Source organism: Limulus polyphemus, unplaced genomic scaffold (genome assembly GCF_000517525.1).
Source record: "Limulus polyphemus unplaced genomic scaffold, Limulus_polyphemus-2.1.2 Scaffold521, whole genome shotgun sequence".
Classification (NCBI taxonomy): Eukaryota; Metazoa; Arthropoda; class Merostomata; order Xiphosura; family Limulidae; genus Limulus; species Limulus polyphemus.
Genome location: NW_013666131.1, coordinates 459,148 through 486,099, shown reverse-complemented (window position 1 = coordinate 486,099; position 26,952 = coordinate 459,148). Strand labels below are relative to the sequence as shown.

Here is a 26,952-nt window from a genome sequence, read left to right as displayed (position 1 = left end):
AAGTTTGGTATCAAACTGTAGATTATAATTCAAATTTTAGAACTATACATTACTCAATTTCTTAAAGTAAATATTTAAAAAACAGAAATAAACATCAATTTTTGTGTGTCATGTTGTATGTTAAATGCAGCACTGGTTCAAAATACTAAGTTTACAGTTTTGTACAAATTAGAAACTCAAATTACAGATATTGACAAGCTAGAATATAAAATAAGAAGCTCTCATCTTTTCTATTTGCTAAGATATTGCTCATGCAATAAATCAAACACAGTAGCACCCCATCCACCTCTTTCTATTTTTGGAAATGCTCCCTTATATAGATTTATATACATGATATGAATAACCAATTAGAAGCTCAGAATGTCCCCCTAGTGGTTTTAATGTGGTAACATGAGTGCACGTGAGCCATGTTATTGTAACTTCTGTATTGTTAGCCAGGCACGGGTGAAAAAATAATAAATATATATAATGTTATGAGATTTAAGCTATTTCATCTAAACATTTATGTTTTCATGTTATTTGTGTTCATATTAGAATGAAAGAGGCATAATTTATGTTTATTTTCTAATTTTTTATGGTGGTTGCAAGATCATTCAACCCTACCGAACCCATACAGAGATTAATTACTGAAAATAACAGACAAAAATACAAAGTTTTTTCGTAAGGAATGTTTTATAACTATCCAGACATTATAAAGATTTCGCATAGAAATTTTAAAATTTTCTGATGCATAAAAGTATTTTTAATCTTAAAATGAAAATTACTTTGCATGATAGACAGGCAAAGATGTGAAAAGAAAAAAAAAAGCATGAGAGAAACATTGCTTTACAAACCTTACAACTTAATAAAAAATTTTGATATTTTGAATATGAAAGCATTGTAATGTTTACTGATAAGCTGCCAAATTTCATTACTGTTTGCTTACTAATTTAAAAGTTATAGCATGAAAACTATAACAAGCACAAAATGGTTACGAGGTCATCACATTGACCAGCCCCGTATTGAAAGAGCTATGCCAGCCAGAGGGGTACCACCACGGGGAAATAACAAAGAGTGTCTCTAGCCACGACAAGACCCAAGGTAAAGACTGAAAAGGTGGATTAGCATTCTGATAAGTATAAGGCCAGACCACTAGAAGGCAGTGACAGACAGGGCCAAGGGTAGGAGACCAGATGATTAGAAGAGAGGAAGTATGTGAGAGGTTTGGCTAGGTAACAACGAGTGGAGTCCTCAAGAAAGCACCCCAATGGAAACAGGGAGAATAGACCATCTGTGGGTAGAGCATTGGTCCGGCAAAGAGAGGTAGTCTACAACCTAGTTCACAGTAACTGGTACATGGCAAGCATGGAAACAAACATATTGAGAATTGGCCCAATAAAGAAGGTCCAAAGTTTGAAAGCAAGGGGTTCTAGATTGGACTTCCCCATGGTGATTAATAAGAAAGAACAAAGAGTTATCATAATAGAATGCAATGATCTACTAGGTAATAATGGTATAATTTCCAACAGTCTATCGGAAGCTTGAGTGTATGGATATGGAGAAAGAGCTCATCCTGGGTCCATGTGCCAGATGTAAAATTGGCATACAGGGATGGTCTCCAAAACAGAGGGAAACATAGGCAAAGAAATGTAGGTACAGTTTGGGTAGAGGTAATGGAAAACAGATGGTGATATTGGATCGGTCCATCTACCCATACAGATACTAGAATAGAGAAAGGGATAGGAGAATCATCGAGGTCAAAGAATCCCATGAGTATTCCCTCTAGTCATGCAAGGACCAACAGAGGAGGTGCATATGTGTATGACTCAAAGCAGTGCCCATGAAGTCATGGTCATCAAACACTAAACCTCACACGCAGAATGATCAGGATAGGCATGAATCCTAGTGACTGAAAGTTTCATAGCTTATAGGCAGATGGGAGAAGGCTGCCCCAGTGAATAAGATATTGAGTGGGAGTGAGGAATAGTTGGAAATGGTGACAAACATAGCCTCAAAGTAATGTGGGACATAGATGGGAGTGAAAGGAGAAAATGAAACAAGATTAGGGGTAAAAGGAGAAGGGAAAGGAAATGGTAAAAAGTCTGTGGGTAAAAAAGCAGCAAAACCCTTGTATGGATGGAAAAGTGTGATCACAGGAGCTCAAACCATGACAGCAGGGCACCCACAGGACTTTATATGATGAAAACAATATAAACAAGCTCAACTAGTCTCATGCTAGGTAGCAGAGGAAATTGGAAATCAAAAAACAGGGAACTAGGAACTAAGACGAGGTAAAATGGTGGAAGATAGGGCTAGGAACAATGTTGAAACAAAGTACAAAAGTGAAGAATGATGACATCAGGACAAAGAAAGGGGCTAGACACGATGTTTTTAGAAGCATAGAAAAAAAAGACAAACTTTGGATAGGAGAATATCCCTATCCAACAATCCTCAGCAAGAAGTGAGGGAGCAGGAAATGGTAGAAGTGAAATGGTTGCAGTGGAGGAATGAAGATAATGAGAATCAACTTAAAAATTCTCTGGGGCAAATGGAATGCCTTAGACTTGGCATACAGATGGAGGTAGAGATGGGAATGTGAAACCAATGCCAATAGTCTCCCCCCTCCAAATAGGCAAGGACAATTCCAACTGCAAGAATTGTGAAAGGGAATGCACAATGACTAAAATTGGGGAAATAAGAATGAGATAGACAGGAAGGGTGAGGCTTAATGTTGCAGAACTTTGTGGTCCAGGAATGGTAAATTAAATAGGTTAGGGTTAAGATTAAAAGTAGCAAACAAAAAGAAGAACATGACACTGGGGAAAAAAAGAATGGTGGATAACTGAGAAATTAAAGCCAAAAAGTGTGAGAACCTAACCTGCTGAAGGAACAATAAAATTTGTCTTTCTTATTCTTCCTACAAATGAGAGGAAGGAATCCCAGAAGAAGTGATTGGAACCGAAGGTTCTGGTAGCATAAGTGAACCCATTACCCAATTCACAATGGCCGCTATTTTCTTCACAAATAAAGTAAAATTAAAGTTGTTCAGGATTTGCAACAAATATTACAGTATTGTGATAAAAAATTTGTTCATTTGCCCAAAAGAGAAAGTCTAGAGCCAAGCAAAACAGAGGTCTCCAGAGGAAGATTATCTCTCTCTCAATGGATGGAAGAAATTTCAGGTGTCAGAATGGAAAATAATAATAAGCCTAAAAAATGGTCTGAGAAGATGATTTCAAGCTTGTTGAACAGCCAACTTCTCAATTACATTGATAAAGAGACTGATCCTCTGGAGACCAAACTCCTGAGAAGGAACAAGTGTCCAAAACCACATCCCACTTGAATAGAAGCATCAGGTGAGAGGTTTTGTTTGTAAGTCTCATTGTTGTCAAGTGCAAAGCTATGTCCACCATAGGTACAAAAAATCAAATATTTGAGCACAATAAGCCCTCAGACTTACTACTGAGCCACTTGGGGCTTCTAACTGATGTTAAGTTTCAGCAATATGGAGCAAAATGTGCTAGGGTTGTATGGGATCGAGTAAGACATGACAACTGTGAAAGATGAAAAGAAAGAAGGAGAGACATAAGATAAGGAAGCTCTAGATACATGACTGAATGGTCAGAGTCCACTCGAAGAAGATGCACATGGATGCACCTGACAGGAACGAGAGATTTGACAAAAGAGACAATTCCTCTTACACAGGATAATAGACACACACACAAGAGCTTTGAAATCTGAAGCTCCATGTCTCAAAGACATGAAAGAGAAGGGATCCTGCTCTGCATACAAAATGAGAAAAATTCATAAGGGAATGAAATACTGGATGGGGTCAAGCCTGAATCAGACAGTCAAACCTATCACCCTAAATGAGATGACTCCCTAAGGAGAAGTAGTAGATAACATGATTTATGGAGCAAGCAGAAGCTAAACATTCATGGAGTAATGGAACATAGGATTATAGAATTCAACCTCTGATCAAAATATCATCAGACCTGAAGAAAACATATCAGACTGTAGCCAACAAAAGGGAAGAGCTGAGAATAAAATATTCAAATGTTGTGGATGAACACAAGGAAGAAAAAGTGAACAAACAAATTGGGGTGTTGAGAAAGCATCTGTGACGTCAATCCTGGTTATCCATATCCTGGGAGAGTACCCATCTCAGAGTGGGAAACTGTCCATCTTGAACCAAAATTAGTTTAAGTGAGACAGATCTATAACAAGTTGCAAATCACCTGTCTTTTTGGCAATGACAAAAAATAAAATACAAGAGTAATATCTAAGATTGGGGTTGAGGAATTCATCCACAGTGTTTGAAGCAGGTGAGGTGAAGAATGGAAAGACAGGGAAAATCTGAAAAAGCACCTGTGTAAACTAGAAGTTTGCATTAAAGGGAGTCCACTGGTTTAGAAAGTGGAAGAACTGAACTCCCATGGACCAGAGCTGAGTGGCTGATCCAAAAAAATAAAAAAGTCAGAAATGAGGGTAAAGGATAAGAACAAGATGACTAGAAACAAGAGAAGGATGTAGCCCCATGAGGTTGTACAGAATGAGAAACGTGATAGGTCCTTCTAGAAAGCAAGAAACAAAAGTAAGCAGAGATGACTGCTGACAAACAGTATCAGCTCAAGATTCCAAAATATAAGAAACACCCCCAAAAAAACTTCATTATAAAGAAAATGGTGCAATATATAGGTCTTTAAGAAGAAAGTGAAGGAAACAAATGTCAGAAAGTAAGCATCCTGACAAAGTACATTCCATAGACAAAGAAAAATGAGGCGAAGGTGGAAAACAGTTGTGTATGAATGTCCTCAGTAATGCTGACAGCGTCATGATGCAAAGCTTCTACAAAAAGGTGAAGGGTAGATAGATAGCAAAGAAGTTTAGTAAATAAGAGACAAGAACATGTATATGGAGAGGATGAGTGACAAAATAGAAGAGCGCTATCCTGAAAGAAGAAGCTCAAGTGATTGAGGTGTAGAAAGATAGCCCAAGATGCAGAAAAAAAAAACATACATGTTAAATCTAAGCAGTGTAGAAACAAAGGTAGGTTTAGCCAATCCTTCTTGGGAAGAATGAACTAGAAGCAAAAGCACACATACAAACAACACTGGTGAAACTCACTGAAAGATGGGGCAGACTCAGCTGAAGTAACAGAAGCAGGAGGTTGGGAATCTTGGATTCAATATCAAAATGGAACCAATCATCTGATGCACAATGGTGGTAATATCACAGATTATCAGTGTTTCCAGTTGCCATTACAGAATTGGATGACTCTTGTTGAGGAGTTCCAGAATTTCAGGGGAAGGAAGGAACATGAATTAATATTCCAAATAATCCCTAAAATGTTTTTATCAAGAAATAAAAATTGGTCTGGTATATGGATGGAGCATAGGCCTAGGTCACTGGCCTAATAATGACATTGGAAAGTACATAACAAAACTTGTATACTGAGTTAAAACAAATGGAAGTAGTACTGTCCAAGAAACCTTATCATAGACAATGGGACATGCCCAGAAAGTACTAACTTGATTAAAAGAAAAATCAAATTGAAGATAATTTGAATCAAATTCTTACTGAAAAGTTTAAAATTTGGTACCTTTTTCATAATCAAGAAAAATGGTAAGTTCAAAATAATAAGTGCAAAAATGGCATTAATTCTTAAGCAAAATATACAACTGAAGACATGCAGTGCTGAGAAAGAATAGAGTGCTACAATCTAATGATAATTACATGATATGATGTCACGCACAGTCTAAGTTAATATGCAAAGTGGTGAGAGCTTCTTTCAAGGCTTGTGGCATGTGCAAAAAGCTTTATGTCAGTGATGTGAGTTAATAGCTCTTTTTTTGTGCAAAAAGGTGAGTAAACATTTATGAATTGGTGTTTTCAACCTGTATGGCCCCAAAAATGAAAATATTTAATACCATATCAATGGTTAAATCCTGCACCTTCGGATTCATAAACTGGCATGTTCATTTCCAACATGCTGGAATAAGCACACAAGTGGGATATTACATAAGATAATAATTTTGTAAAATAATCATCTAGTTGTAAAAAATTAATTATCAGATGGAGCTTAAGTAGTTGGACTTGTTTTCTCTTAAATACAGAGAAATTAGTGGCAACTTGACTCAAGTGTTTAAAATTATTAGGGGAGCTTGATTAACATTCCTAAATGCAATATATTTATAAGATGGAATGAAAAGTTTGATATACAAACTTGATGGTTATATGGAGAGATGTTCCTTACTTAAAACTCATTACAATTTTTACTGTAAAATCTCTTAAGCTTGTTTCAATGTGATGAGATATTGACTATCATGACAAAAATTTCACTGACTCGTATTATATGTTGAATTCACCATATGATACATGTGTATGGAATTATAATAAATATGTGAACAATTAAAAATGCTTTACCTTCCATTACCCAAAAAACAAAACCATTGAATTACAAATTAAAAGTTGTATCTTAAAGTTCTGTACTAATTATTTATAATTCTCATTAATGACATTGACAAAAGAATAACCAGTAAATGGTTAAAATTTTCAGATTAATTAACTGGTATTTCAAATTACTAAAGATACTGATATTTTTCAAAAAGGTTTGCAATATTTGGTGAGTTGAGTTAATACCACGCAAAATGATAAATTAGTATTTTGTAAAAAATTAACAAAAATGTCAGGCTAACAACCTTACATCTATTCCTTGGCTTGGATGGGCCAATCTCTCATATACACTAAGCCAACCTAAGTTTCTGATGGCCTTGGAACACTGGCAGAGTGTTAATATTGAAACCTGAATCTTACTGGTTTAGCTCTATCTGTCACTTATTACTTTTGAAACTATTTCTCCACCTGTCAGAAAACTGACAGATAAAGCAAAACAGAGGGCTGCAGAAATGCTCCACATGGAGGCAAAGAGAAAGCTAGTACAACAGGAAAGCCCAATCTACTGGGAAGATTCTGTTGTTGAATAATCTGTTGAACATTGTAGCACCTGCCGAGCAATAATCTTGAAGCCAATTTGAAGCTGCTTAGAGAGATATACACGTATTCTAAGTAGAAACCACAAATATATTTAAAGCTTACAAGCTAATTGGTATTGCATTTATAGGATGGCATTGTTGTTTAATATTATGTTTAGACAAGAAGAATGCATCACCAACACCCAAATGTCCTGGTTCAACTTAAATTTTTATTACCATGGTCAAGTTCACTGAAGTTATAACATACTTTACATTTTATCTATTAACTACAGATTATCAAAATGTACTTCTAAAATATCATTTGTCACATAGAGACAACAGGAGTTCATTGTCAACCACCTATATGTCCATATTTGATCTTAACTTTGCTTCTTATTAATTTTTCCTTTACTTTTAGGTGCCATTTTTGGAATTTGACACTGTCTGTAGATTCAAGAAATAACTTCAAAGGTCTCTTCTTTCAAGATAAGAATTTTTGTGATTGATATGCAGCTTACCCATAGCTTGTTTACATGTCACCTATAAGAGGCTAGAACTGTGTTTACCTGTGTACCTTCACTTTTGCAAGGAGTTAAAAGGGCCATAGAGAAATTATTGGCATTCTCCTACCATCATTGGAGTAGCTGAGAGTTTACAATTGATCCTTAACACTTTTAAAAAATTTAATGCTAATTGGCAAACTCATATGTGTGATTATGGCAAACAAGGATATCAAGGAGTGAGACTTGAAGCAATCCCACCCATTAGAACTGGTTTTCACTTACTTACTTCACTCATTCAGAAGTCACATGTGAAAAGATGGTATCACAGCTAGATAAAGAAATGTTTTCCTGGAAACTTAAAAAAAAGCATATGCAACAAGTGAGAAGGAATATGATTCTTTGAGGGACCTGCTTCTTTGACATTTCCCACAGCCTGTTCAACAGCATTCAAATGAAAACTAATATCCTAACAGATCAGAGTGGGTGATGGGCATGAAATCTGTTATGGGCAAGTTTCTGAACACAACAAACAGGGTGGAATATATTAACAAGAAGCTGAACTCAGTGATTAATAAATGCAACTCCTTGGAAGACTTCATTAACAAATTCTCTTTCATTTTGGTTTCCGTGAGAACAGAAAGAGATCACATACTATAGCTACAATACATTTTCAGAAAAAAACAAAACAACAATTACCCACTACCTAGACTCTAGAACAATAACATTCCAATCTATTGACAAGATATGCAGCTATTCATGTTCTGAAACAAGTGTCCTTTTCAAACAAAGTAACAGTAGAACAGGATGATGGATAGTATTTTGTTAATTCATGTGAGGGCAGGCTAAACATCACCACAAACAATTGTGGATGAAGACTTAAACAATCTACAAATTACCATGTTGTGATATTTTTGCACTGAGAAAAAATGGGACATAACAAATATGATGAATAGTTTTGTGACAAAAGATGAACAACAAATTATTACAGTCACAATTAAAGAATGTTCCAGAAATCAGCTTCTGCTCCTTTTTTTAAAGTTTTTTTAGGCCTCTACAGTAAGTTAAATGACAACCTTTATTTATCATTGCTTAATCCATATTTTTATTTATTTTTAATATAGTTAACCTTTCATCACATGCATACATACATCTCTTTCCCCATCCTTACTCAAGCTTTAGCTAATTGTGCACATACCCATTGTAAGAGTAAGCACATTCATATTTCCACAGATACATGCATTTTCTAAACATCAGTAATCTAGAAACACTTCTAAGTAACTTGCAAACATACACATACAGTGTACAGCAAGTTGTTACGTTCAGTAGTTTAATATATATTTGATCTGCTGCTGTGTAAAATCACAATCTATCATTATTATATTTGTGGGAAATCCCATTCAGCATGAGAGGTTTTGATCAGTAAACTTTGTTGCAAATGATCAGAAGTAGTAGAAATGTTGTTTCTGAATTAAGCTATTTTCTGTTATATCACCAACATTTTTAATAAAAAATAAACCTCTTTAATCAATGGAGACTAAAATCTAAATCAACAAATATTCTTCCAGTTTTGTTGTCTATACATTTCATTTTATACTTTAAGTTCACAGACTAACAACAACATAAGGTTATACTTCTGTTGCTAAGCAACAGGACATAAAAGCCATCATTGGAATGTAGCGTTTCCAAAATGCACTGACTTTTCTATATATTAGAAGTTGTTAATCTGAATGATTTTTATGAATAATTATTCTATGAATACACCACAAATTCATTTTGTGAATTATCATAATTTTGATTGGCTCACAAAGAAATTTAGTGACATTTGACTGCCTCTTTGTTGGTCAAGCTTGATTTTGTAAAACTTATTTATTTCCTAATGTGAGGTTAGGGTATACTATGGGGTGGGGGGTGGTAGTACTTGCCCCCCTCATTTTTGGTGAGCTATATGCTAGTCAGTAATATATTTTCAGTGTAGGAAATTAATTACCAATATGATACCTTACTATTTCTCACATATTAGCTAGAATCCAACATTGAAAAGGTGGACGGACTGGTGTGAGGGATATAGATGAGCATCCTTCAAAAGAATCCAAAGAACACCCATGGAGAGTGACCTCCATTGGGAGAGGAACACCTATGGGAAACTGCACCACTTCTGTAAGAGGTATACTCTTTGCACAGTGCGGTAATAAATGTTGCATAATTGGGTGGAAATCATGAGGGGTACATCTCTGATCAGATAGAAAAGACAGTTGATCTGGCCCTATATCACATGGAAATCTCTGGAAAGCATAACCCAGGAGATGAATGCACGCAGGAGTCCCAAACACAGAAATAATGGTGGAAAAGATAAAACAGATGTGCCCTATGGTGTAGAATGGCTATGGCACATCAGACTGTACCTGGTGGGTCAGCTCCAGTCCAAAACCAGATGACATCAGGAGTGCATCATCTGACCCATGGCAGGAGGAGGGTCCACGCCATCTTCACCTCAAGTTTAGGAGACAGAAGTGAGAAATATTGTACCATCCAACTAAACAGGACACGTGTGCAAATCTACAACCAACACCAGCTATTCTATGGTAGGAAGGGATGTGCCAGTGTAGCAGTTCACTCAAATCCAAGACCAATCAGACCAATTCTACTCTGTGCAACATCATGCTCTGCATTTGAACCTCACGGAGGTGGAGTGCATGGAGGGACTACATCTGCACCATGCAACATCAGCCTTTGGGACTCCACTGCATGAAGTTGGATGCAAGGGGCAGAACCACATGACTGTGGTAGGTCAAGGAGTCCTAACAACACATGTGAAGACTTATGTTGGTTGGTCCAGCTCTAATCTAAAAACACTCTGTGGAAACCAACATCCAGTCAATGGTAGGTAGAGTGATCCCAATTGGAGGGGGTGAACTACCTTATGGTGGATCAACTTATGATACTGTGTATGATTCAGGTGAAGGATCTATGCCATGTACACTTGGGTCACCAGGTGGTAAATAATATTCCCCAGTATGACTTATGGTAGGCCATACAGTGCAAAATGTTATGACTGATATGCAATAATTGTACCTGAACAGGCAACATTTGCCACTGAACAGGATTCCTGACCTAATAAGGACATGTACGAAAAAGGAAAAGTAAACTTACTGAGTCACATTCAAACCACTGTTTTAAATATGGCAACAGGTGGAAGACGGTACCTGGACGAGGAAGAAATGGCCACTTGATGAAGGTAGTGGGAGATGAATTATGAGGGATACTTCACATGCCAGACTGAAGAATCTCTTCCAAAGGATGACCTGTCATAGTGTTATCTCTGTCCAACCACCAATGGAGATCACCCAGGATGGAAGAAGGGAGGTTAATGAGGAATCCAAGGGATCCCAAGCTAAATTTCACTGGTTGTGCAACATCCTCTGAAGAGAACACATGTGTATGACCAAAGGAAATAAGGCTTCCATGGAAGCCCAAGTCCCCAAAAATAACAGAACCTCACATGGAAAAAGTGAGGGAGAAAAGAGGGCATGGAGAACTGAAATCTCTATCAAATGTAGACAGAGGGAAAAATGTTGGGCCTGACTGAGGTAAATGTTAAAAAAACCTCCCCAAGTGGACAAGATATTGGATAGGTATAAGAAAACACTTCTTCACCTTGAGAATCCATCCCACATGTGCTGCTTTGGTTAAAAGCAGGCAAGTTGGGTGAGAAGCTACAGGTTCAGAAAGAGCTAACAGAAGCCAGTCATCCATAGTGGTGACAAAATAGACCCTGAGCATGCATAAGTCTATGAAAAGCCTTAACCACCCAACAAAGGAGAAAATGTGCCGAGGCTATCCCAATCTTGCTGATGACAAAAAGGCTGGAGTAAAATCCCAGAAAAGGAAAACTGACAGGCTCTATAGCATGATGTGAGAAAAAGAGTCTGAATCACCTTGGAAAGATGTTGGCAAGTAGTGGGATCCCAGAGAAAATGAAAGAACATGAAATTAGGAGACTAGGGAGGTGGGAAAAGGAGCTAGAGGGAAAAGTCCATCGGAGAGTACACAGATCACCCATGGGTTAGGAGTGAATTCCCACAGCAGATGGATAAAACCAGACAAATGAGCCCCCCTTGGGCTGGTAGCCACAGGATAATCACTAAACTGTTGGCAGCGATGAGTATGATGGTGACAAAAATGCCTTGCTGAAGGACCTCAGGAGAAGGGAACAAGCAAGGGTTGGAAGCCGAAATAAGAGCAGGTTGAGACAAACGAACAACCAAAGAAGAAGGGTTGAGTGTTGTCTCACAGATTCCACATGCGAGTACAAAGTCAGGGATATCTCCAAAAACAGATCCACGCAGGAAAGGGGCCATCCACAGGTCATGTAGATAAGTGGATGGCAGGCACATCTGAGACAAGAGAGCATCCCCACCCAGGAGAACCCAGTAGAAAAAAAAGCCATGTGTGAATGGATAGGGAAGAGGAGGAAAACTGAACCACCAACATGAAGAAAATGAGATACAAGTATCCTCTGAAAACCTCTCAAGGGAATGGTGAATAGCCTCAGAAAGGAGGGGGATGGATGAAAGGTACCAACAGGGAGAAGAAAGGGAAGACAAAGGTGGGAACTACGCCTGGGAGAAGCTCACAGAACTCTTTGGGTCAACTCCACACTCAGGCAGATGAAACTTGAGCTGCTTAGAGTCCAGAAAAGGAAAATCAGCTTGATGATAAGCCAAGGCTTGAGGGGGTTTGGACATGGTGGCCCCTGCCCTCAATTGAAACAGGAAATGATCAGCATGAACCGTGAAATCTGGAGGGGGAGGAAAAAAGAAGGTCCTTGTACAATGTTGTGGCATGTAACAGGGAAAAGGTAGGACTTGAAACTGGGGATATAGATAAAAGATGACAAGGTGACATACTGAGAAATCAAAACCAAAAAAGCTGAGGGGGGGGGGCTGGCTGATTCCTCTGGAGAGGCATGGGCTTGCACAGCAGAGGGTGATGGAAACAGACTGTCAAAATCCTTGTCATCATGAACAGGTTCCACCACCACTGGTAGAGAAGAGAGATGACACATGTAAATTTCAATCTCCTAACGAATGAAAGTTGAGACATCCTCAGCCAAGACCCCCCACACTTGAAGCTTGTGTCACAACATTCAAAGTAGTAGTTATAGTAGCAGAAGTCTGAACACAATATTTGGAAGACATATTTGACTGTGAATGAGTTGAGAATCCAAGAAAAAGGTTTAAAAAAAAGTCAAACCAAAGAAAAAAATAAGGTAAGTTAGCTTGATAATAAACTAAAGTTACCGAAGAACTGTAGAAACTTGAAAGTACTATTTAAAAAAAAAAAAAGTATCATGTAAATTTGCACAAAAAGTTAGAATGTCTGAACTTGATGACTGCCTAATGAGAAGTGATTGTTAGGGGAAATTAAATAGAGGGATTAACCTGTATCAAGAGTGTGTGTTGTATTCCAATTGGTGGAGGGTTGTTGCATGATAATTTACATGTGAAGATGCAGTGATCCACAATGATCGTGGGGTAGATGGGAGTTTCAAGGCTAGTGGCGAGCAAAAAATTTCGCATATAGAGAGCAGGATTGAATGAAAAAAGCTATTAAGTGAGTGAAAATAAGGTATCATATCAGAAATACTATAATTTTCCTTTCTCTGAGGAACTATATCCCTAATAGTATTAGAAAGAGGGCCTAATTCACAGCTCTGTACACTCCATACAACTGTTGTTTATATTTTTGACATTTATTTGGTCATATGTATGACAAGATAAATGTCAAGAATATAAACAAGTCCTTCAACAAGTACATGGGTATCTTTTATGTTTTAGGAGTCAAAAACAACAGGCTATGTGGCCTAAAGTTAAAATTTTCCTTACCTTAAAATGCATTTCAGACAAATATGTACTTCTCTGCAGAACAAGATGCTATTACCTCACATCACTGCCAAGATGTTTGCACATGCCATAAGACTTAAAAACAAATCCCACCCTTACAAGTATGAACATGGACTGTTCCAGCCTATGATGTAATTATCATTAAACTATGGCTCTCCATGTCCATGTGTACTAAGTAAACCCTGTGAGCACTAGTGTTACAACAAAAGCTCATTCCTGATAAGACAAAAGAAAAATACCAGAATTGGGGAGAAAGTGTGGTTGGTTCAGCAGAGGTGAGTATCTATCTGAAATACATTTGCAGGTAAGGAAAATGTTAACTTGAGAAACAGTACTCACCTCTCAGCAGAAGAAAGACCTAGAACCCCTCATTGATAACAAGATGGAAGGGCTGGTATAAATTAAAATTTAGACAGGTGAGGGGGGGGGGTAGCCTCCCAATAGGACATCATATGATAGGATACTGCATTCTTCTCATATGTAATGCAAAGTGTCACAAAGGTTGGGAGTATGGAAAGTTGCACAATTGGTCATTATATCACAGGTGATCAACTGAGCATGTATGTGTAGTAACGCTAAAACAACAGGTCAGACTAAGAAGTATTGGAGAAGTATGTGAAATACCAGAATACATAGTTACATGGAGGAACCATATCAAGACTACATCCTGAGGAGAATACAAGAACCAATCAGCTGGAAAAAACCCAGGAATGGTTTGGTTCTTAGTGTAGGGATGGCTTATACTATATCTCCAGACAAAAACTACAGCCCTACTTCCCAATGATTGGTGCATCTGCCCTGTCACATACCAGTGTGATTACACAACCCAAAGGAGAACTCTCCACATCAACCTCACTGGTAACTAGAGACTGGGGAGAAAATAATTCTCCCATTACTCCACTAAATGAAACAAAAAAAAAGAAAGAGAGAGAGAGAGGGAAACTTCCATAGGGGAGAACAGCCAAAGAAATCTTGTAGAAAAACCCAACCAAACAGTGAGCTTGGTGTGTTCCCTTGCTCCAGCATGTACAAATTGATATATAATAATGGTGATGAGGAAGATGTAAATAAAATAAATTAACAGCTCACCTCACTATTCTCTGGAAAGATAGGAGAATGTTGATTGGAGGGAGACAAAACCCAAAGGCAGTTGATACTGCAAGTAATTGGACACAAGTGTGTCAGGGATCGTCTGTATCCCCACCCTGCAAGATCTCATCCATGGAATGTCGATGGAGAGAGGCAAGAGAAGTTGTGAGATGAAAATCTTTATGGGAGGTGACATGAAAATTTTTAAAGGCATCCTTTCCCATGGAAGCAGAAAAAAAGTGGATGAGCTGGTTAACCAAACTAGTTAAAGTGGAAAGGGATAATTCATGAAAAAAAGAGGAATCCTACAGACAAGAAAAGATAATGTTGAATGCCATGTACTGGAGCAGTATGACTGAGATAACATTGTATTGCCTGAAGAGAACAAAGAAGGTGATTAGTTGGAACAATCATACAGGAAATATTGAAAGGAGAGTGAGTGAAGAAAACGTTTGATCATACTCCTGGTCAGTCCAAGTCTTGGGGAGGAAGGAGCAGTCCAGAGATAAACTATACCTATAACTTTGATAAAGTTTGAGGTAGGCATTTGAGGCAAAAATGTCACAGAGATGTATCCTACAAGAGAGAAGAAAATACATTTTTAACCCCATTTCAAAGAGTCGTTCACTATTGCACATCATGATATTTTACAACTACATTCAAAAACAGTCACCATTGCACATAATGATGTTTTACACAATTGCACTCAAAATCAGCCACCACTGCATGTCATGACATTTTACAGTTACACTAAAAATTTAAAAAACTTTGTCATTAAAATATGTCACAGATTTGGCATAAAAATGTACCATACTGGCCCTATTATAAGGATATGTTTTTCATTAATAATTAGGCTGTAAAATTCATAGTCACCTTATAATCACGGCCGACCACAGGCCCCTTCCCCATACTCTAGCCTATCACATTCCTGAATGTCCAGATAGCATCCATCCAAGCATGTGCACCAGATGTTCATCATTAATTCTTGCAATTAATCCACCTGCAGGCTGTTCAGTTATAGTATTGATTTTGCGGTCTTAAAAAAGGACGTTACAACACCCAATTTTTTTCTTTCCCCTGGTTTTTGAAAATGGGGGTCAACTTATATTCAAGATTGCCCTATAATCAGGCCAATACATTACATTATAATCCAAATTTTTATATTACCTATTAATTTCAAAAGTATATATTAAAAATATTCTCAATCTTCATTTTCGTTGTCAGGTGATGTGTATGGACTTTCAACAGTGTCTAACTAATTTAAACATAAGCTATAAATAATGACAAGGTTGAATGTACAATTTTAACATCCAAATTTCTTCATTTGCTAAGATATCAATATTTTCCCAACCCACAACAGAAGCCCTGCCCATCTATCCTTCACTTTCTAGACAGTTTTCAAAACCAGGTGTTCTTATTTGATGCACATGTTTATGACCAATAGAAAGTTTCTTTTTTTTTCAATTTCAAGCTTTCAATTATTCTTTTGAATATAGCAGCAACAGATGTTAATCCAGTGGAAGTACCTTATGTGCTGGAAGTGAAGTTGTTCTCATAGAAAGTCAGTTAAATAATAACAGTTTTGAGACAATATATTCTTGTGGTTGATATAATTTTTGTGTTCTAAAATGCATATTTAAAAGGTACACAAATTTTTGTTTAGACAACAACTCACAGAAAAAAGAACTATGTCTTTTTGGCTACACATTCAAGAGCACGCTTTTACACCACGCACTATGTTGGTGTACGAGAATCTGCGAATGTATTCCCACTACGCTGCTTTCCACAGATGAATAAAACTGCTCACATGACACAAGTTAGGCAATAAAATTATAAAATTAAAAGAAAATCGACCGAAAAAGTTAACAGTTCATATTGTAAATATTATTAATTGATGATGTAGCAAAAAATGATGCATTCAAAGAAAGAGAAAAAGGTATTATTCATTTTATTTCATAATTTTCAAATTTTCCTTTAACTGTACACTGATGATTTAGCTACAGTTAGTGTTACAGTTTAACTTAAAAAAACTTCTGATACTCATTTAGGATGCTCTAAAGGTTATGTAAATTAAATATGAAAACTGTACGCTGAAAAGAAGTATTTTTATTCTTAGCATGAATATCATATTGCACTCAGATTGACTCAGTAAAGGCTATGGAAATCCCTAGAGAATTTTTTAATATAAATATTTTATTAAAAATTTTGATTTTTTTGTCCATTAGATTTGTAATGTTTACTAAAAAACTTGTCAAATATCCAGAAGGCACACTAGTAAATTCAGACTTCTAGTATGTATAGTTTCAAGGTTTTACAAAGTTGATCAAATTGACTGACTCATTGGCATAAAGCAAAAGAAATATGATGCAGGGAACAGGTAGCCAAAGGTTCAAAATGGGGAAATACACATGAGTCTGGAGAACTAATTAAAGGTTGCAATCTGGAAGATGGATGGGATGAGTAGGGAAACTGATGAAAAATGTTCAGAAAAGATAAGAAATAAAAAAGGAGACTGGCTGAAGAAGAGAAGGAAGAGCATTTACAAAGCCACTCTGTAACTGGTGATTGAGAAATGAACAAACTGCCCTTAAAAAAGACAGGTAAAAAAAAAAAAGTGAGATTAGTAGAGTTGGATGCCCTGGAGGAAGTGTGTGTTCAATGTACTTGTGCTAGTAAACTACTATTTCCATTGATTGAGTTGCAAAGGTTAATGGTTAGCAAGAGCGAGCAAGAAAATGGGCTACTATTTGAAAATATCCCACCCTTTTTACAAGGGGCCTTAAAAAAAAAACAAGAAAAACAGCCAAGGATAATTCTTTGGATGAAGAAAGGAGTTGGTTGCTCATATACCAGTCAAAATGGAAACCCAACAAATGCATATTTCTTTATGAATGCTCTTAGAACTATCTAAAAATGTACAAGGCTATAGCTAACCTGTAGGGAAGAGCCAGGAGCTGAAAAACCCACATGTCATGGATGAATTGGAGGAAGCAACCAGACACTAGTAATCCACAGGTTGGGAGAGAACACCCACCCAAGATTAAGTATATTGTTCATCTTGAATTGTGGGATGATAAGAAATTGGTTCAGGAACATGAGATATATAACAGGTCATCACTTTCCCATCTTCTTGGGAATATCAAAGGACAAGCAACTATCTAATTGTTCCATGGAGAATCTGAATCTATAGCTCCTAAGGATGTTTTGAACTCTGGATATTGATGGCGAGGTTTTTGTGGAAGACTATTAGGCTTTTGAACATTTTCATCCATTTTTACAAGACAAAATATTAGCAATGGTTCTAATCTTCTGCATTCTATGAGAAATACTGGAACTGACCCAAATCATATAGATATAATTCCTTTAAGGTAACTACACAGACTAGGAGATTAAAAATAGATGATCCTGGACCAGACAAGGTTTTTCCCTGGAGTTTTAAAAGCAAAAGAAAATGTATGACTATTTCTTGTTAGGCAGTAGGTTGTTACTTGATGATCGGAAAATAGTTAATGTTACTCCTATTTTTATAGGGAATGATAAAACTTGTCCTGGAAATTACACATCAGTTAGTCTTAATTTTACAGTAGGAAAAATTCTAGAGTCTGATAAATGAAGTTTTACAAAATCATTTAGTGAAATATGGTATCATAACAGAGAGCCAAAATGGATTCACCAAAATGAAATCTTGCCTTAATAATCTGCTAACTTGTTTGGAGGATGTTAGTTATCTGGTTGATAGAAATGGCACGTAGTTGGTGTACTTAGATTTCCAAAAACAAGGGTTCCACATATTTTTAGAAATATATGGAAAGGGGCAATCTAAAGAGTCAAAGGTTTGCCCAAAAGGCTTTAATGACTTGAACTTTATCACATAAAAGTTATTGATCTTCAGTTTTATGTGTTTTGTTTTAATTTCTGTATAATGGGCATAGTATTCCAGAAAAAACATTTGATAAGGTACCACAAAACAGATTAGCTAAGAAAATCACATTGGTAAGGTTTGGGAAAATATTACATAATTGGATTATTTTAGGGTGGTTGGATGAGAAAAAGCAACAGGTTGTTATTAATGGAGTCTGGTCAAACAGGGCTCTCTTGTTAGTATTGGAGAGCCTCAAAGGTCAGTGCTCAAGCCTTTGCTTTTCTTGTTTACATTCATAATATTGCTGGGGTTATAATTAGTTAATTCATAAAGTTTGCAGATGGCATTTCTAAGTGTATTGATGATGTTGAGGTACTGCAGAATAACTTGAATCAGTTGGTTAATTGTATAAATATCTGGTAAATGACCTTTAACTATAGTTAATGCAAAATAATGCATTTGGGTTATTGTAACCTGGAATTCACAATTAATACACAAAGGAACCTACTCAGGGTCTTGGCCTAATGCTGGATAAGTCACTCATACCATTCAGTGCTCTGTTGCTAGTAGTAAAGCTAATAGAATTTGAGTGTATTCACAGACATATTAATTACAAGTCAAGAGTGGTAATTATCTGTGCATACTACTCACTAGCTAGGCCTCACTTAGAATACTATGTAAATTTTAGTACTTTGTATCTATGAAAGGATATTGACTTATTGAAAATAATTCAGAGGAGGGCAGCTATTTGAATGATTCTGGAGATTCTCATAATTATATGGATAGGTTAAGATCCCATATTTTCTAATATGGTGATTTACTTATGGAATGAATTGACTGCAGCAGTTGTGGAAGCCAGCACTTTACAGGAGCTTATGAGGGTTGTCAATGATTTCCTGTAAAATAAAGGGTGGGCTTAAATTTTTACTTTTCATCAAGAGTGGGGGTCCAAATGGTCCCTTGTTGTCCACATTATGAGAAGAAGGGTAAGAGATTATCTTGTGGAAGATCACAGTATTATTGGAGGTGGGAGGGATTGGTAAGCTAAAAGACTATGATTTATTTCTGTTAAATTCTAAAGGTAATAAGATGAGAAGATGAATGGAAACATGCCCCAATAACAGCACTACTTAGAAGAGTTGAGAGGATACAATCAAACATCAACAGACTGTTAGCCTAACATACATAGCATGTAAGGTCATTTAATCAGTTTATCTAACCAAATAATGAAAATTTTGAAAAAAAAGTATAGATTATTCATCACAATGTACATTTGGATTTTTAGATAGGCAAGCTATAATTTTAGAGTTAGTAGTGGTACAAGGCTCACGCTTAAAATTTTTTTTGGGAGACAGCCAGGCCTCCAAAACATGCATTGTTAGGGGCCAATCCTATAGCTCATTGTAAAATGTACTCTACAGTGAAAGTTATCAGAAGAATCACTACTATGGTGATTTACTTATGGAATGAATTGACTGCAGCAGTTGTGGAAGCCAGCACTTTACAGGAGCAACTAAAGATATCAACATATCTCAATATATATTGCTGTGAACTTGTATTTCATGAAAAAAAACACAAGTTAAACCATTTCATTTCAGACCATTTAAATGATTTTTATCTATATATCTATATATATATATATATATATATATAACAGAGATCAATGACCATCTGTCCGCAATACTCTTCCCACAGTTTAAATTCCATTTGGATGAAACTTTGCACAATTTTTCAACACCACGAGGGGAAGTTCCTGACAAAGTATCATTAAAATTGTTTCTGTTACAAAAAAACTCAATTAGTGCATGTGTCCACTTTTTTTATCAAGAAATAAGTCAATAACAGCTTTATATCATACCAAAATGTTATAAAATAGACCTCGCTAAAATTAAAAAATAATAGGATTTTATTTTATAACATTTTTTCCTAAATTGCTTCCTTAATGGTACTTCTTTCCTTTATAATAATGTACATTAATTTTGTATATTTATTATTATCAATGAAACTAATTTTTTAAATAAAACTTCTAAAATTGTGGTAAAGTGAGCTTAATGCAGAACTTCAAAGTGAGTCTTCCTTATGGAGAATCCCTGTGATATTCCAGAAGAAAAGTGGCTTTTTCTGCCGGAGAATCCAAGCTTATGCTATGAATTAAATTGTTCTATGATGGAAGAAATCACAAGTCCTTCGTATGGCATTCATTTCATACAGATTTCCAGGAATTTTGTAGTAACTTGTTGTTCATAAGTTACATAAATATTTTTTTACTTCAGTATGAGTATAAAGTGATCAAAACCATCTAAAATCATGATGCCAAATATTGCCAAACGGAAAAGTGACTTATCACGGAGAAAGTCTGAAACTTTGAGAAAGAAAATGGAAAGTCAGGATGCAAATTACAGCAAGAAAGAGATAGGCTTGCCCACCAAGTTATGATGCAAGATCCAGTGGGAAGCCAGGAACAAACCTGAAATATAGAAGCACATGAAACTGTTCACCAAGATGCAATTAGAAGAATTTAGAGAAGCACACCATTCAGCTCACCAAGATCCTGACCAAACAGTCATCATAGGGCATCATTTCTGCTGGTTTCATATATGATCTTTAAATTCTTTCTAAAGCATGATATAACAGTAACTTTTTTGTTCCCCTTTAAAGTAGTGCCCTCTAATAATCAAAATAAAAAATGAAAGTAAATCTATGCATCACCACCAATGTAATCTATTATTTTGTTCCCCTTAAAGCATTGTCCTTTATAATCAAAACAAATATTTGCATCACTATCAGTGTAATCCATTCTTTTTCCCATATAACCCATTACTATCTAGATGACACATATTTGTCAATAAAATGTCAAACATATTTGATGGAGAGATGGAAAGATCATAGAATTTACATTTCCATTAACTTTAAAATAGCAATCAGTTTTTCATATCTTGAAACAGCTGTTAATTAGTCATTCATATATTTGAATTTGTAATAAGAAAAATCCTCAAATTAGCATATGGAAAACATGCAAATAGCTCTAAAATGGCTTAGGTGGTGATGAGTTAACCTTCAATTAGTATCCTTTCCTAATCAAAATTAATAATGAAAGGAAATCTAGTATGCATCAGTGTCAGTGACAAATGATGCCCCAACATTCATTTCTTGGATTCTTCCTTCGTCCCCTTCTTCATCCCTCTCTTGCACCTGTTTCTTAATCTGGACACTGCCAGCATTTAGTCTCCTTGTGCGAAATGATCCTGAGTTCCAAAGATGGTTAACTGTCATGGGATCAAAGTCACTTATTGAAGGTGTGTGGAGATGACGAGAAGCTGATCAGTGATCCTGTCAGCTCCCTGACAAGATCTCATATTGGTCTTGATCGTCTTCGTCTTACTGAATCCTCTCTCTGTCTTAGCAGAGCTGGCTCATACAGACAGCAGGAGGTCAAAGAGGCCACAAGTGTTAGATAGCTCCTCCTTAACCCCAGTGATGATAGCAGCCCATGGCTGGCTTTTCTACTATGCCTAGTGAAATTAAGTAACAAAATAGATGTGGAAAATGTTTGAGAGACGATCATGAAAATTGCATTTTTATTCCTGTTTTTAAATCATTATTTTGTGTACATTTAAAGTTAATATTTTACATCATGTAGAGTTCTTCTGATGATCAGGATTCAGGCTAATTTACTGTATAATTGGGCAACAAACAGAATCGGTAAAATTTGTTAAAATTCCCTCTCATGGAATATCGATTGCCCGAGAAATTAAAAATACCACCACTCAGAACACAATCTTCTGATTTGTAAGTATGCTTACAATCACAACCCTTTTCTTTCAACATAAAGCATGAAACATTATTCACAATAGAATAAAATATCATCAGTTAAAACAATCTCTGTCTTTTCTCATGTATTTACAATAGTTGAAACACTGAATGAAAAAAGTGTAAAAAATAATGCTCCACACATCGCGAAGCACACCCATTTCTTTATGGACTGTACGTTAGTAAATGGTCAATAACAGCACCGTATGCACAAAGCTAATACACACCGTGTGATTATCAGAGATCTATGTGGACTTTTCCCACAAAGTTCTGGGGATGATACACTATGTGGCTCCCTGTTAGTACTGCACTGTGTATTAGCAGATAATTAGCTCAATGCTTGGGGAGGTCACCAAAGAGCACACGACAACAGAGCAACTGGAAATTTAGAATGTCCCATTACTCTCCAATGGGGGTGTGTGTGTGTGTGTCAACTGTTCGAATTGAGCATGCCACTAAGTTGAAAGTGGTAAACAGGTATAGACAAATATTTACAAAATAACTAACCTATTGGACAGCTATTCCATTTCATCATTTGACAGTTCCATTATTTATGAATCTAATCAAACATACCTTAGGTGTGGAAAAAGGTGCAGCCAAAAAAGGATTTAACATGGGACTTAAAGGAATGAAATCAAAATAGGCAGCCAAATTGGTAGCTACACTTCTAGCATTGATATGAATTTTACAGAAAATATTCATTCATTAGTTAGCCAGGTTGTGTTTCTTGTTCAATTTGGGGCATGATGGTCTGCAAAGTTGGATTCAAAAGTGTTTGCCCTAAAATGTACAAAGAATGTTCATGCAGTAAAGTAGATTCTTCAAACAATTTACAAGTGTGCAATTTTTACTTTCCTATTTTTGGATGGAAAGTGTTGACAAAAATTAACTTTTATGTACATCTTTAAAATATTTGAGCCATGATGCAAGCTTGGTGTCTTATATAAAAAGTTAAAAAAAGTAACATTCTGATTGAAAACAGTAGTCATCTTTATAAAAGTTCAAATAATCACTATATATATATATATATATATATATATATTTCAAAATTTATAAATGAAATTTTATATATTACACTGATATAAAAAAGTTTGAATACTGGACAAAGTGATTGCATTCTTATTAATGAAAGTGTATATACTTTAAATACATGGGCTTCCATTGTGACGACATTTGTGGAATGTACATGACTGATGAGTGTTCCTAAATTTGGGAAGGTCCATTCATGGTTTGTCATACGTTCTGCTTAGTTAAGAAACATAATGGCTCTTTTGATTTTTAAGGGGCACACTGGGCTACCTAGCAGACACTATTTAAGGGCCCGCCAGCATTTTGGGGTCCATTGGCTCCCAGAACCCTGCTAATTTCAAGCCCTGTTGTATCAGATAAGTGGAAAACAATTATATATGAAGGTGGTTCTATCAACTGTATACATGCTGTGATTTCAATAAAGCTCTTGACAAAATGCCTCACAAACATCTGATAGTTAAAACTGGATGCTATGGTATCAAAGGAGATATTTTGATCTGGATTCACTACTTTCTTTTGGAAGAACATAGCAAGCAACAACTAATGGTAAATTAATTTTTTGAAAAAGTTACAACTTACAAGTTGGATTCCCAAAGTAATTGCTTTTTGACCCTTGCTTCTGGTTTAATTCATCAATGATCTGACTAAACAGGTGAAGTCAGACGTATTTCTCTTTACTTATGACAAAAAAATGTTTAAACAGAATTCATGGACTGGATGATTAAAACACCTTACAAACAAGATGAAGACAATATGATTTGATGTACAGATGACTGGCTTCTAGAATTCAGTCAAGAAGTGCATGTTTTCATGTTAATCAACAATAAAGAAAATAAGAGTTTACAAGACAAAATATTGTGAAAGAGAGATGATTAATAACAAAATAATGTATACGGCTATAGATTATCTGAAGGGAAGGACTAAGAGCTGAAAAACTCAAGTGTCGTGGATGAACTGGAGGAAACAACCAGCAGATAAACAAATCAGAATGGTCATCCATAGGTAAAAAAAGGAAGTGATATTAGAAGAGTTGGACACAAGCTACAAATAATGACATGGTGAAATGTACAATTTTAACATCCTATCTGCTCTATTTGCTGAGATATCAATATATTTTCCAACCTATGACAGAAGCTCCACCCATCTATCCTTAACTTTATACACAGTTTTCAAAACCTTGTGTTCTTATTTGATTCATATGCTTATAAATTTTGACTTAAAAGACTCCAGTTTCATGGTGGTGCACTACTCACTGCATAAGATCAATATTGCATACATTCTTTGAAACCATCTAGTTGACAACATCAAGGTTTAGGCACTCTTGTTGACGACAGGAACTGATGGGATTAACAAGGACATGTTCTTGAAGTTAAATAAAGGATTAGTTTGTACACATTTGAGTATGCACAAATAATTATGCATCCAAAGAAAATTAGAGATATCACTGCAACTGAAAATGTACGGCACTTGGCAAAAAAAAGTTTTAAAATCCCTAAAAATCAATTATATATAGAATGGTTGAAGAAACTTGATCTACCTACTCTGCACAACCACAAACAAAGAGATATATTTGAGACTTACTAACTTTTATCAGGAAAATATCACAGAGATAAATTCTATGCTAAAATAAATTGAAAGCATAAAAAGTCATCACAAAGGGTAAAAAATAAGTCAAATCTAGAAAGAGCTGAAAAAATTGAAGGTAAAACTTTGTCATTGGAAGAGTAGCCTATTTATGAAACAGGCTTCCTACTGTACGAGCACCATTCACAAATATTTATAAAAATAATCTGGATAAACATTGGAAGCACCACAGTTTGGTATTCAACACAAAGCTGATACAGTATATATTGTAGCTTTACAGCCATTTGAGAATGCCGAAGACTTAGATTAAATACACACAGAAGAAATGTATGTGATCTGGAAACACAGGCCTCACAATCGTCATCCAGTATCTCTATTATGACAGTATGAAAAAAGAAAATATGATAGGCTAAGCTACAGTGAAGACAGTTTGATTCTCTACCAGGGTGACTGGCTCAAGAAATGAGTTACTAATGGCAATAGTGGAAACCAGCACTTCACAAATTTAAGAGAGGAATCAATGATTTCCTGAAAAATAAAAGGTATATGTGTAAGAACAACCTTGAAAGATCAAATTTTCAAATGAATCCTTTGTTGTCACTATGTTTTATGTTATACCTGTATTTATGTTATCACTCATAAGTAATGAATATGAACACTCATAATCCTTTACAATTGCTTCTAAATTATGTGCATTTAAGCATAACAACCCTGAATTAGTGATTTTTACTTTATAATTCAAAATTTTAATTACAAGTTTTAGATAATTTTCAGCTTCACTGAGTTTAAATATGTCATTTCTCTGTTCCACCTGTACCACACTATAACTTATATATAAGTAAATGTATAAGTAATACAACTTAAATTAAAAAGACTTGCTTATTTAACATAAAATCTTAAGCATAATTCAGTTGCGTCTTATAATAATGTTAGTATACTTACATAATAATAGGTTGCTTTACTTTAAATTTGAGCAATGGTAGTTTGTTGAATTATTTAAACTTAAATATTAAGTTTTGACTTAAAACTTAAAAAAAGACTTCAGTTTCACACTCACGAATCACGGTGATGTACCACCAAACGCGTAAGACAAGTTTAATACCATAGAAAGTTCTGTATTTTTACTAATAAAAGAATAAAAAACAATAAAAAACTGAAAGACTTATTAATTGAAAAGTACATATTACAACTGCGTTACCTATAGTCCTGATTTGAAGTAAACTTTGTCAACGTTTACCATGACGTTTCTGTTGCTAGAAATTTACGTAGCCATATTGACACCCCGCAGATCAGGAATGTTTGGCATGTTAACTTGTATTGGCTACATTCATTTATTTTTAAATTGTTTCATTAATGCGGCGTTAGTTAAATAAAGTATCATATTTTTTGTTTCTACCTAAAATAATTATCATATATAAAACCCATTGCGCTTTTGTGAATTGAGACAGTTGAAACTGTCATTATAGATACTCAACAGCCGCGCATTCAATTTTTTTATATGTTGCCTGCCATCTTGAAGTTATTTATTGAACTTCTCTGATTGAGCTAAATTTTTAGTAATATCGTACCTTCGTCGGACAACGGTAAATTACCGACTTACAGCAGATAGCCGAATGCAGTTTTGCTCTAAAACAAACAAATCTAGCAATATATAGTATTGATAATAAATACTAAGCTCCATGCATCTTTTTATTTCTATATATATATACATATATGTAACTATCGTTTTACTGAATTCATATATCTTTGGTATGTTTTGCATTACTATTTTAGTATTTATTATATAAACTAATGGGGAACTTGTTCTCCCGCGGTGGCCACTAGAGGCGCTACGAGTCCCGGGCCAACAAACCTTCGCGCGCCAGTCGCTGCTGTTGTTGTTTGTAAGGATTACCCGCTCTATTAATTTTACATAAATATCTATTATATGGCAATCAATATACCTTAATTTGAAATGTTATTTATGCAAGTGAAATATATTCTTGAAATGAAAATTTTTATGCATACCGTAAAATCTCTTGTAAAGACGCACAAAATGCCTCTATATTTTCTGTATTCATACATGTTTAACAGTACACCTTAGTATTTAGAATGCTTCGACAATGTGTTTTATATGCTTATGCATACATTTCTCAATGAATAAATGAGAGAAAAAAATATGTATTACAATAACATACGGTTTAGTCTGCATATAGTAGTTACATGACTGCCATATGATG

The 26,952-nt window shown here is 35.5% G+C and overlaps 1 pseudogene; it reads right to left on the bottom strand.

Moving 5' to 3' along the window:
- Positions 1–25,748, bottom strand: part of LOC106458837 — a 33,639-nt pseudogene extending 7,891 nt beyond the window's left edge.
- Positions 25,749–26,952: the final 1,204 nt, after the last annotated feature.